The sequence below is a fragment of the Leucoraja erinacea genome, chromosome 2, assembly GCF_028641065.1.
Source record: "Leucoraja erinacea ecotype New England chromosome 2, Leri_hhj_1, whole genome shotgun sequence".
Lineage (NCBI taxonomy): Eukaryota > Metazoa > Chordata > Chondrichthyes > Rajiformes > Rajidae > Leucoraja > Leucoraja erinaceus.
The window spans coordinates 31,179,653-31,190,887 of record NC_073378.1 but is presented as its reverse complement, the minus strand read 5'-3'; positions in this window follow the sequence as shown (position 1 = coordinate 31,190,887).

Genomic DNA, 11,235 nt, shown 5'->3' with positions numbered 1-11,235 from the left:
GTCTCTGCAAGATGGGGGAGAGAGAGGGTCACGTCTCTCAGTCTGAGCTGCGAATAACATTGAACACATGTCTACTAAACTGTGAGTGTGGTTTTACTGACCTTGAGTGCCCTTAAATTGGTTTGAAAATGAAAATGTGGTTGGTTTGAAGTGAAGCACAGCAAATGGCTGTTGGTGGTGGTTGGTTTGAAGTGAAACACTGCAAATGGCTGTTGGTGGTGGTTGGCTTGAAGTGAAGCACTGCAAATGGCTGTTGGTGGTGGTTGGTTTGAAGTGAAGCACTGCAAATGGCTGTTGGTGGTGGAAACTTGACAACTTCCTGTTTGCACTGTATATTGATTTTAGATAAAACGTTACTACTTACGGCTGTGATTTTTGGCCATCTTACTCAGTCCCCCTCTGCTCATTGGGTGCAGAGGATTCTTCCCATCAATTAAAATTAAAAGTGTTATTAGAGTTTTAAAAAATGTTGAGAATCTCTCTCCTGTCAATCATGCCTTGAAGGCCACGCCCTTTCTGGTGGGAGGGGGGAGGGATTATAAAACCCGGAAGTGTGGGTGTGGCTCAGTCTCTGCAAGATGGGGGAGGGAGAGGTCATGACTCTGTCTGAGTTGTGAATCAACTGAACACACTGAATGTCTACTGAACTGTGAGTGTGGTGTTTATGTGGTGTTTTGTGGTGGTTTCACCCTGTTTGAAATGGTATGAAACTGCATTTGAATTTGGTGGCCTTGCACCCTGCTTGAAGTGGTCGGAAACTACACTTGAATTCGGTGGCCTTGCACCCTGCTTGAAGCGGTAGGAAACTGCACAAATTCAGTGGCCTTGCACCCTGCTTGAAGAGGTAGGAAACTGCACCTGAATTTGGTGTCCTTGCACCCTGCTTGAAATGGAAATTCAATGAATAGCCGTGAGTCAACTGCCAGCCCACCAGCCTTGAATGAGCTGCCAGCACATCAAGCTTGAGTGACTGAGCTGTCACCCCAAGAATCCATTTGGCCCACAATGTCCATACGATCCCTCTGGAAACGAATCCCTTCAGCCCACAACACCCACACTAGAACTCCAGAAAGCCCCCCCCCCCCCCCACAGGCCACCAATATTGGAATTGGTGGGGAGGTGGAATATTGCATTGGGGGACCAGCCCTCCCATGTGAACATGGGATCCAACGGGTCCCACTTAGTCTAGTATACTTATAAAACTTGTTTATTTGTTTGCTTGTGTGTGATTCACATCTTCTTGAAAACCCAACACGCTAATGGTGAAATGTTTACATATTCCGGTAGAGATTTACCTCATGATGTCAAAAATCGCCTCTGAAAATTTGGTTAATTATTTCTTCAGTCATTTCTTCAAATTCTTAACCAATCTGAAGCTAAAGCTAACTGAAGCTGAAACTAACGGGCTGATGACATCACTTCCGGAAGTGGCGGCGCTGGCCTGGCAGCAGCGGCTCGCCTGCAGTCCGTTGGTTTTTACTTTTTTGTATTGTTTTTTTTTCGTTTTTGTCTAGTTATGTTTTTGGTTTTTAGGCTGTGTTTATGTGGGGAGGGGGGATGGGGGGTGAAACGGGGGCTGCTGTCACTCCCTTCGGGAGAATACGACCTTTTTGTCGTATCCCCCTTCTTTGCCTCCGTCTACGTTGAGGCCTAGCGGAGCCGGCGACCTCGGGACTCTGGAGGCAGCTGACAGGACTCGTCCTGGGCTCGCTCCCGGCCCAGCCCGGGATGGAACGGTGCTCCCGTGAGAGCGGCATGGTGAGGGGCTGGAGTGGCCCAGCCCAACGGCACTCCCGTCGGAGTGGCCCAGCCTGAGGGTGGAACGGTACTCACGTCAGGGCGATCCGGTCCAGGGGCTGGGACGACGTTCTGGCGGCGGTGTCCAGAGTCCTGGGTTCAGCCGCGGGTCGGCGGCTGCGTGTGCTGGACTGGGGGGCGGCAGCTTCGACCACCCCGGGCCGCGGTGTTTGAACCGGCCCGTTCGCGGGGTTCGGTGAGCTGCGGGACTGTTTGTACCATCGCCCGGTTGGGAATTGCCTCAGCGCAGAGCGAGAAGAGGGAAGAGACTGCAGCCCTAAGATGTTTGCCTCCACCACAGTGAGGAGGTGTTTGGAGGACTCACTGTGGTGGATGTTAATTTGTGTTTATTGTTGTTTATTATTGTATCATTGTATGTATGACTGCAGGCACGAAATTTCGTTCAGACCGTAAGGTCTGAATGACAATAAAGGAAATTCAAATTCAAATTCAATTCAAATTCAAATTCAAATGCCTCTGCTCCTCGCGGTGAGCTGCGCAGATTTTTCAAGGCCACTCTTTTCCACGAGCTGCGAGTTACGTGTCCCTCCCCCCCCCCTCCCCACATCACTCGCACTATGACAGCCAACCCGAGAGGTGCCGAGGAGAACCCGAGTGCGGCCAGCCACAGCGCCCTGCCCCGCCCACAGCCCAGCAGCCCTCCCCCCCCCAAGGGCTCCGGATTGAGAACCCGAGAGATGCCGAGAGCACCTGAGTGATGACGTCGCAAAGACTGACACGCAGTACGCTCGCGCCACGGCTCGGCTTTCCCAAAGAGAACCCGAGAGCTGCCGAGAGCTGCCGAGAGCTGCCGAGAGCTTTGTACTAGAGTATGGCCCTCTCTCTCTCTCTCCCCCCAGGCTCTCTCCGCTTTTCGCAGCACCGTCGCGCGCCCGGCTTCCCTCCACTTCTCAAACCCCTTTCTCTTCCCCCCCTCCCTTCACTCTCCTCCTGACCCCCCTCTACCCCCTACCTCTCTCCATCGCCCTCCTCCCATCCGCCCACACACACATACATACAAGATGAGAGTTTTATGGGTACATACTAGACCAAGTGGTCCCCCAACGCAAGATTCCACCACTCACCTGTTCCCCCAACCCAAGCCGTTCCCCCAATGCAATACTGCACCACTCACGCATAGCCCCCAACTCGGCTCATTTCTCCTCGTAGCCCAGCACTCCCTCCTCCTCCTCTTCACCCTCCCTCTTCAATCCCTAGAGAGGAGAGGTAGAGAGGGGGGGTAGAGAGAGGGGGGGGGGCAGGAGGGAGCAGGGAGGGGGCAGAGACAGGGAGGGGGGGGGGGAGAGGGAGGGGGGCAAAGAGGGAGCCAGTAGAGAGGAGGGGGATGGGGGTAGAGAGGGAGTGTCCCGTCCTGCCCTGCCAGTGCATTGTGACATCACTCTGGGGGGTTTTTCTGAAAAGGGTGAGTTTTCGGGCTGTTCTTAAAACTTGAAATGATTTAAAAGTTTGGAAATATAGGTGAGAATGAGACGGGAAGATCTTTATCGCCCCGACGGGAAAAATGTGAGTAGAATATGTGAAAATGGGAAGGCTGGGGCCTAGCGTTTGGTAGAAGATAGGAATTAATTTGATATTCACACACACACGCACACACAGCTGAAGACGAAGAGTTTAGTATTATAGAGATATATATATATATATATATATATATGCATTTGCAATGAAAGGCATTCTATTTTCACCATCACCCTCTCCCACTAGTTTGTGTTAGTGTGCGGGGATCGCTGGTCGGCACAGACTTGGTGGGCCGAAGGGCCTGTTTCCACGCTGTATCTCTATCTGCCTTGAAACATTATTCAGGTGGTACAATGGCGCAGCGGTATAGTTGCTGCCTCACAGCGCCAGACACTCGGGTTCGATCCTGACTACGGTGCTGTCTGTACGGAGTTTGTACGTTCTACACGTGACAGCAGGGTCTGAATCGATTGGCCAGGTGGGCTGAGGAATGGGTGATGGACTTTAACAGGGAGAAATGTGAGGTGTTGCATTTTGGGACGTCTAATATGGGCAGGACCTACCCAGTGTAGGGCTCTGGAGAGTGTTGTAAAGCAGAGGGATCTAGGAGTGCAGGTTCCCTGGAGGTGGAGTCACAGGTAGATCGGGTGGTCATCAGCCAGGGTATTGAGTATAGAAGTTGGGAGTTCATGTTGTATAAGATGTTGGTGAGGTCGCATTTAAGAGTATTGTGTTCAGTTCTGGGCACCATATTTTAAGAAATATGTTGTCAAGCAGGAAAGGGTTCAAGGAAGATTTACGAGGATGTTGCCTGGACTCGAGGGACTGAGCTATTGATAGAGGTTGAGCAGGCTGGGATTCTATTCCTTGGAGTACAGAAGGATGAGATGTGATGTTATAAAGATGTGCAAAATCATGAGAGGAATAGATCAGGTAGACGATCTTGTCCAGAGTTGGGGAATCGAGAACCAGAGGACAGGGGAAAGAATAGGAGCCTGAGGGGTAACATTTAACTTTTTTCACACAAAGTGTGGTGGGTGTGTGAAACGAGCTGCCAGAGGAGGTAGTTGAGACCTTTTTTGAGTATCTGGGTTCTCTGTACTCAGAATCTGGCGAGGTCATGCCACAGTCATGTAAGACTTTTGTGAGGCCACAAGGTTATGCAGGTTGCTCATGCATTTCCTGAAACAGTTTGCCCTACAGAGAGGGGCGGCACAGTGATAGAGTTACTTGGCTTGGTATAAAAAAGTAGACAAAAATGCTGGAGAAACTCAGCGGGTGAGGCAGCATCTATGGAGCGAAGGAATAGGCGACGTTTCGGGTCGAGACCCTTCTTCAGACTCGTGGGCAGGACCTACACAGTGAATGGTAGGCCTCTGGGGAGTGTTCCAAAATAGACTTCCCAAAATGCAATGCCTCACATTTCTCTCTCTTAAATTCCATCAACCATTCCTCAGCCCACCTGGCCAATCGATCCAGATCCTGCTGTCACGGGGAGAACATACAATCTCCGTACAGACAGCACCCGAACCCGGGTGTCTGATGCTGTGAGGCAGCAACTCTACTGCTGCACCATCGGGCTGCCTGAATGATGTTTGAAGGCGGATATAAATGTTACTTGTCCCTAATGTGTGCAGGACAGTGTTAATGTGCGGGGACCGCTGGTCGGTGCGGACTCGATGGGCCGAAGAGCCTGTTTCCGCCTTACTGTGTGTCTATTCCCATATCATGTATCTGTACACTGTGGATGGCTTGATTGCAAGCACATGTCACCTTTCCGCTGACTGGACGGCACGCAACAAAAGCTTTTCACTGTACCTCGCTACACATGACAATAAACTGAACTGGGCTGAACTGTATGACCCTAAATGTTGGCTAACCAAGATTCCGACATTTGATTAGCTTCATACATGTCATTTTAAAATTATTTTATTTGTTTTTAAATAATTGAATGGCCTCGCCCCGCCTTACCTCTCTGAGCTGCTCCACCTATATGCTCCTACCCGGTGCCTCAGGTCAGCGGATCAGCTGCTCCTTGAGGTACCAAGGTCTAAGCGGAAGCTCAGAGGGTATAGAGCCTTTTCTGTTGCTGCCCCAGCACTCTGGAACACCTTGCCGCTGCAGATCAGACAGGCCCCTTCACTGTCCATCTTTAAATCCTCCCTAAAAACTCACTTTTATTCACTGGCTTTCGACACTGGCTGAGACATTGTTCCTGTTTTAGTGCTTTTAATGTCTTTTAATTTTTTACTGTTTTTATAGTCCTGTCGTCTTAATGGTTTTTAGTAGTTTGTAATAACTTTTTGTTGATTTCCCATGTACAGCACTTTGTGGTAACTGTTGTTGTCTAAAAGCGCTTTATAAATAAAGTTATTATTATTATTCTAATATGTTCTCGTGGAGTTAATCAGCTCCCCCATTACTCTGAGTGAGGGTGGTGAATCTGTGGAATTCTTAGCCACAGAATGCCGTGGAGGGAGTCAGTGGATATTTTTAAGGCAGAGATCTTGAATAGAATGGGTGTCAGAGGTTATGGGCAGAAGTGGGGAGAGATAGAGCAGCCATGATTGAATGGTGGAGTAGGCTTGATGGGCTGTATGGCCTAATTCTGCCTTGAGAGTTAGATCTCGCTCTTAGGGCTAATGGAGTCAGGGGATATGGGGAGAAAGCAGGAACGGGGTACTGATTTTGAATGATCAGCCGTGATCATATTGAATGGTGGTGCTGGCTCGAAGGGCTGAATGGCCTACTCCTGTACCTATTTTCTATGTTTCTATGCACCTATCACATGATCTTATGGTCACATGAAGATCCAAAGGGAAAAAAATAGTGAAAATGGTGGATACAGAGCATTGCTTGTCACATCCATGAAAGCCTAATTGACCCTTACAGTACATAGATCACAGAAGTATATAATTTTCCAGTATCATAACACTCCTCTAAATGGCACGAGATGACACATCAGTGCATGTTGCATAAACTGCTATTTTGTTCCTCAATTCAGGCAGATGATTTAACTTGCACAAGGCTTGGAACGACAGTAAACAGCCAGCAACCTCAAACAACACAGGCGATCACAGCAGCATCATCACCAAGAAGAGGAATACATCGGGTAGACACATAAAGTCGCTTGCCCAGTGTAGGGGAATCGAGGACCAGAGGACATAGGTTCAAGGTGAAGGTGAAAAGACTTAATAGGAATCTGAGGGGTTACTTTTTCACACCAAGTGGTGGTGGGTGTATGGAATGAGCTGCCGGAGGAGGTGGTTGAAGAGAGACACAAAATGCCAGAGTAACTCAGAGGGACAGACAGCATCTCTGGATGGAAGGAATAGGTGACGTTTCGGGTCGAGATCCTTCTTGCAGCTTTACAGCTCTTGCAGTGCCTACGGCTGCAGTCTGTACAGTTTGTACATTCTCCCTGTGACCTGCATGGTTTTTCTCTGAGATCTTCGCTTTCCTCCCATACTGTGAGCAAATTTGGGCTCCATATCTGAGGAAGGATGTGCTGGCTCTGAAGAGGGTCCAGAGGAGTTTGACAAGAATGATTCCAGTAATGAGTGGGTTAGCATATGATGAGCATTTGACAGCACTGGGACTCTACTCGCTGGAGTTTAGAAGGTTGAGGGGGGGACCTCATTGAAATGTACAGAATAATGAAAGGCCTGGATAGAGAGGATGTGGAGAGGATGATTCCACTAGTGGGAGAGTCTTGGTCCGGAGGGCACAGCCTCAGAATAAAAGGGCGTAGCTTTAGGAAGGAGATGAGGAGGAAGTTCTTTAGTCAGAGGGTGGTGAATCTGTGGAACTCATTGCCACAGAGGGCTGTGGCGGCCAAGTCAGTGGATATTTATTTATTTTTTTTTTTTTTAATTTAATTTTTATTAGAAGTGCAGTAAATTACAATAATACACATCAGATATATCTTATTACATTTGTTGTACCACTTCGTTTTTCGAGCTTTAAAAAAGATAGAAATAAAAGAAGTACGGAAAGTGAGCAAGAATCGTGAAGGTGCAGGAAAGTGTTGGGAAAAGAAAACCCCTTAGGGAAGGAATTAGAGAAGGAAGTAAAGAAAGGTAATAAGACCCTAGAAAGAAAAGAAAAAAAAAGGAAAAACAATCGCTCTATTGTAACACAAAACTCGTAAAAAAGGATATACCAACCGTGTTTTTTTTTTTATTTTATTTTATACCCCGCGTTACCAGATCCTGGTACCATTTATATTTAAAATTACTATTGCAACTTATGCTTGTAATAGTTCCATAAATGCAGACCACGTCTTTTGGAAGTGGTCTGCTTTGCCTGCTAGGAGGAGTCTCATCTCTTCCAAGTGTAGTGATTCGAACATGTTTGAAATCCACATTTTTATTGTTGGTATTGGAGCATTTTTCCAAAATCTGAGTATATTTGTGGATATTTTTAAGGTAGAGATAGACAAATTCGTGATTAGAACGGGTGTCAAGGGTTATGGGGAGAAGGCAGGAAAATGGGATTAGGAGGCAGAGGTCAGCCATGATTGAATGGCGGAGTAGACTCAAGGGCCGAATGGCCAAATTCCACTCCTATAACTTGTGAACATGAACTTGTGAACTCCAAAGAAGTACATGTTTGTAGGGTAATTGGCTTGGTATAAGTGTAAATTGTCCACAGTGTGTGTAGGGTAATGTTAATGTGCAGGGATGGCTGGTCGGTGCGTTTCCACACTGCGTCGCTAAACTAAACACAATTAAAGTAAATACTCAGTTGTAGCTCAGTCTACACAAGGGAAACGGGATGTCTTATACAAACCGATGGAATGGTGGCGCAGCTGGTAGAGCTGCTATCTCCCAGTGCCAGAGACCCTGGTTCAGTCCTGACCTCAGGTGCTGTAGAAACATAGAAAATAGGTACAGGAGGGGGCCATTCAGCCCTTCGAGCCAGCACCGCCTGACATTCTATTAGCTTTCTTCACTGCTTGCTCTACCTGAACGCCAATGACACCCAGGTCTCGCTGTACCTCCCCCTTACCTAACCTAACCCCATTGAGATAATAATCTGCCCCCTTGTTTTTGCCACCAAAGTGGATAACCTCACATTTATCTATATTATACAATACAATACAATACAACGGTTTATTTGTCACATTGCACAAAAAGTGCAAGTGAAATGATATATCAGCAGCGATACAATGATAAAGGGCACACACAAAAACACAATAAAATTTTAACATAAACATCCACCACAGCATTCATCACTGTGGTGGAAGGCACACAATTTGGCCAGTCCTCCTCCATTTCCCCCCGTGGTCGGGACCTCAACCCTCCGCAGCAGTCGCTGCGGGCGTCCAGATGGTAAGGACAAGGTACAAGTCCAGGTAAGTCCAAAGTCTGCTCATCCCCACCGGAGACCGCAGCTTTTAGTTGGTATAGGCCGGCGGCCGAAGATTTAAAGTTCCCTCCACGTCGCAGCCATAAGCACCGCAGTCTGCAGGGCCGGCGGTTGAAGCTCCCCTCCAGGGGTGATGTTAAGTCCATACCGGACCCGCGGTAGAATATGGCCGCGGGCCGGCCGTGGAAGCTTCTTCTTCCCCCCGGGTCCCCCACGAGGGATCCCGGGCTGTAGACGCCGCGCCAGCTGGAGCTGTGCAGACCGCGGCTTCAGGCTGCCGTCTGCTGCGGGCCAACGAAACGGAGCGCTCCCCTCCAGCGAGCCCCAGCTCCGTGCTGACAGTCCACGCTGCACCCGCCGCCGGAGCCCCGAGCCCCGGGCGCGTCTTCGGGAAAGGCCGCAACGATCCTCGCTGTTAGGCCACGGGGGAGGCTACCTGGAAAAAGTCGCCTCTCCTTGGAGGAGACGACCGAAACGGTTTCCCCCTCACCCCCCCCCACACCACCCCCCACACAAAACACACGAAGGAACATTAAAAACATACTTCAAAACATACGAAAAAAATTAAAAAAGTTGAAAAAAACTAACGCGCTGCTGACAGGGCTGCTGCCAGTGCAGCGCCCCCACCGACCCCCCTACTGCATCTGCCATACATCTGCCCACTCACTCAACCTGTCCAGGTCACCCTGCAACCTCCTAACATCCTCTTCGCAGTTCACACTGCCACCCAGCTTTGTGTCATCCGCAAACTTGCTAGTGTTGATCCTAATTCCCTCTTCCAAATCATTATTATATATGGTAAACAGTTGCGGCCCCAACACCGAGCCTTGCGGCGCTCCACTCACCACTGCCTGCCATTCTGAAAAGGACCCATTCACTCCTACTCTTTGCTTCCTGTCTGTCAACCAATTTTTTATCCACATCAACACCCTACCCCAATACCATGTGCACTTTGTACGTTCCACATATGATATGCATGGTTTCCTCCAGGTGCTCCGGCATTTTGTGTCTATCTTCGGTGTATTTTCAAGAGAGAGTTGGATTTAGCTCTAAGGGCTAGCGGGATATGGGGAGAAAGCAGGATCAGGGTACTCATTGTGGATGATCAGCCATGATCATAATGAATGGGCGGTGCAGGCTCGAACGGCCGAATGGCCTACTCCTGCACCTATTTTCTATGTTTCTATGTTTCTAAACTGGCATCAGCAGTTCCCTCCTACATTATGTTATAATATCATCGGTGAATAATTTCTGGCGGTAAGCAATGCCTAAAAAAATCGCTCTAGTTTGCAAACAGCAGTGCATGGCTTAAACGATCACCTCTCATTGTTTCCGCTGAACATTTCTTATTTCAATGTCACATTTAAAAGCATACTCAACGGTTTCTAAAAATACTCCAATAACAGCCTCCAATAACAGTAATTGCAGGTTGCCTCATGCTCCTGATCTTTCTCTTTTTTTCAAACTTTCATCCCAGCCACAGGAGCTACGTCGAGCATGGTAATTATCACAGGAGTGACGTTGCTTAGCATTATCTGCAACCTATTGCTCTTTTATCGACTTGGCATTTCTTTCCCATTTGTTAGACTGGATTTCTATTGGTTTTGTTAAGCTTTTAAGCTTGGTAAAGATGGAGGGTGTCGATTCTGGAGAACACAACACTTGATATTCCGCAACGCAATGATGCAGAGATTGCTCGTAATAGAACCCAGAACAATACAGACACAAAACAGCTGGAGTAACTCAACAGGTCAGGCGGCATCTCTGGAATAAAAGGAATACTTGATGTTTCGGGTTGAGACCCTTCTTCAGACAGGCAGTCTGAAGAGGGGTCTTGACCCGAAACGTTAAGTATTCGCTCAGTCCGCCTGAACCTATCTGATTTCCCCATTGCTGTACACTTTAATTCCCCTTCCCATTCCCACAGTGATCTTTCTGTCCTCGGTCTCCTCCACTGTCAGAGGGAGGCTAAGCACAAATTGGAGGAACAGCATCTCATATTTCGCTTGGGCAGCTTACAGCCCAGCGGTATGAACATTGATTTCTCTCTTGACCCAAGTCACACCAGCTTCTCGTTTTCACCCAACAAACAGCTAACAATGGCCTGTTTCCTTTATCATAGTTACTTTTTTACATATCTTTCATTCATTCTTCTTTATCTCTCCACATCACTGCCTATATCTCTCGTTTCCCTTATCCCTAACCAGTCTGAAGAAGTTTAAGGCCCGAAACGTCACCCATTCCTTCTCTCCAGAGACGCTGCCTGTCCTGTTTAATTAAATCAGCATCCGCAGTTCCTTCCTACACATGTCTGCGCCGACCAGCGATCACCCCATACACTCTGATTGCTGGCATACACTCTGAGTGTGCACGCTGGCGCGGTAAGGCAGCAACTCTACCGCTGTGCCACCTTGCTGCCTGAATAGCCAGGGATGTGGAGAGGATATTTCCACTAGTGGGAGAGTCTACGACCAGAGGGAACAGCCTCAGAGCAAAAGGACCTTCCTTTTTGGAAGAAGATGAGGAGGAATTTCTTTTGACAGAGGGTGGTGAATCTGTTGCCACAGAAGGCTGTGGAGTCCATGTCAATGG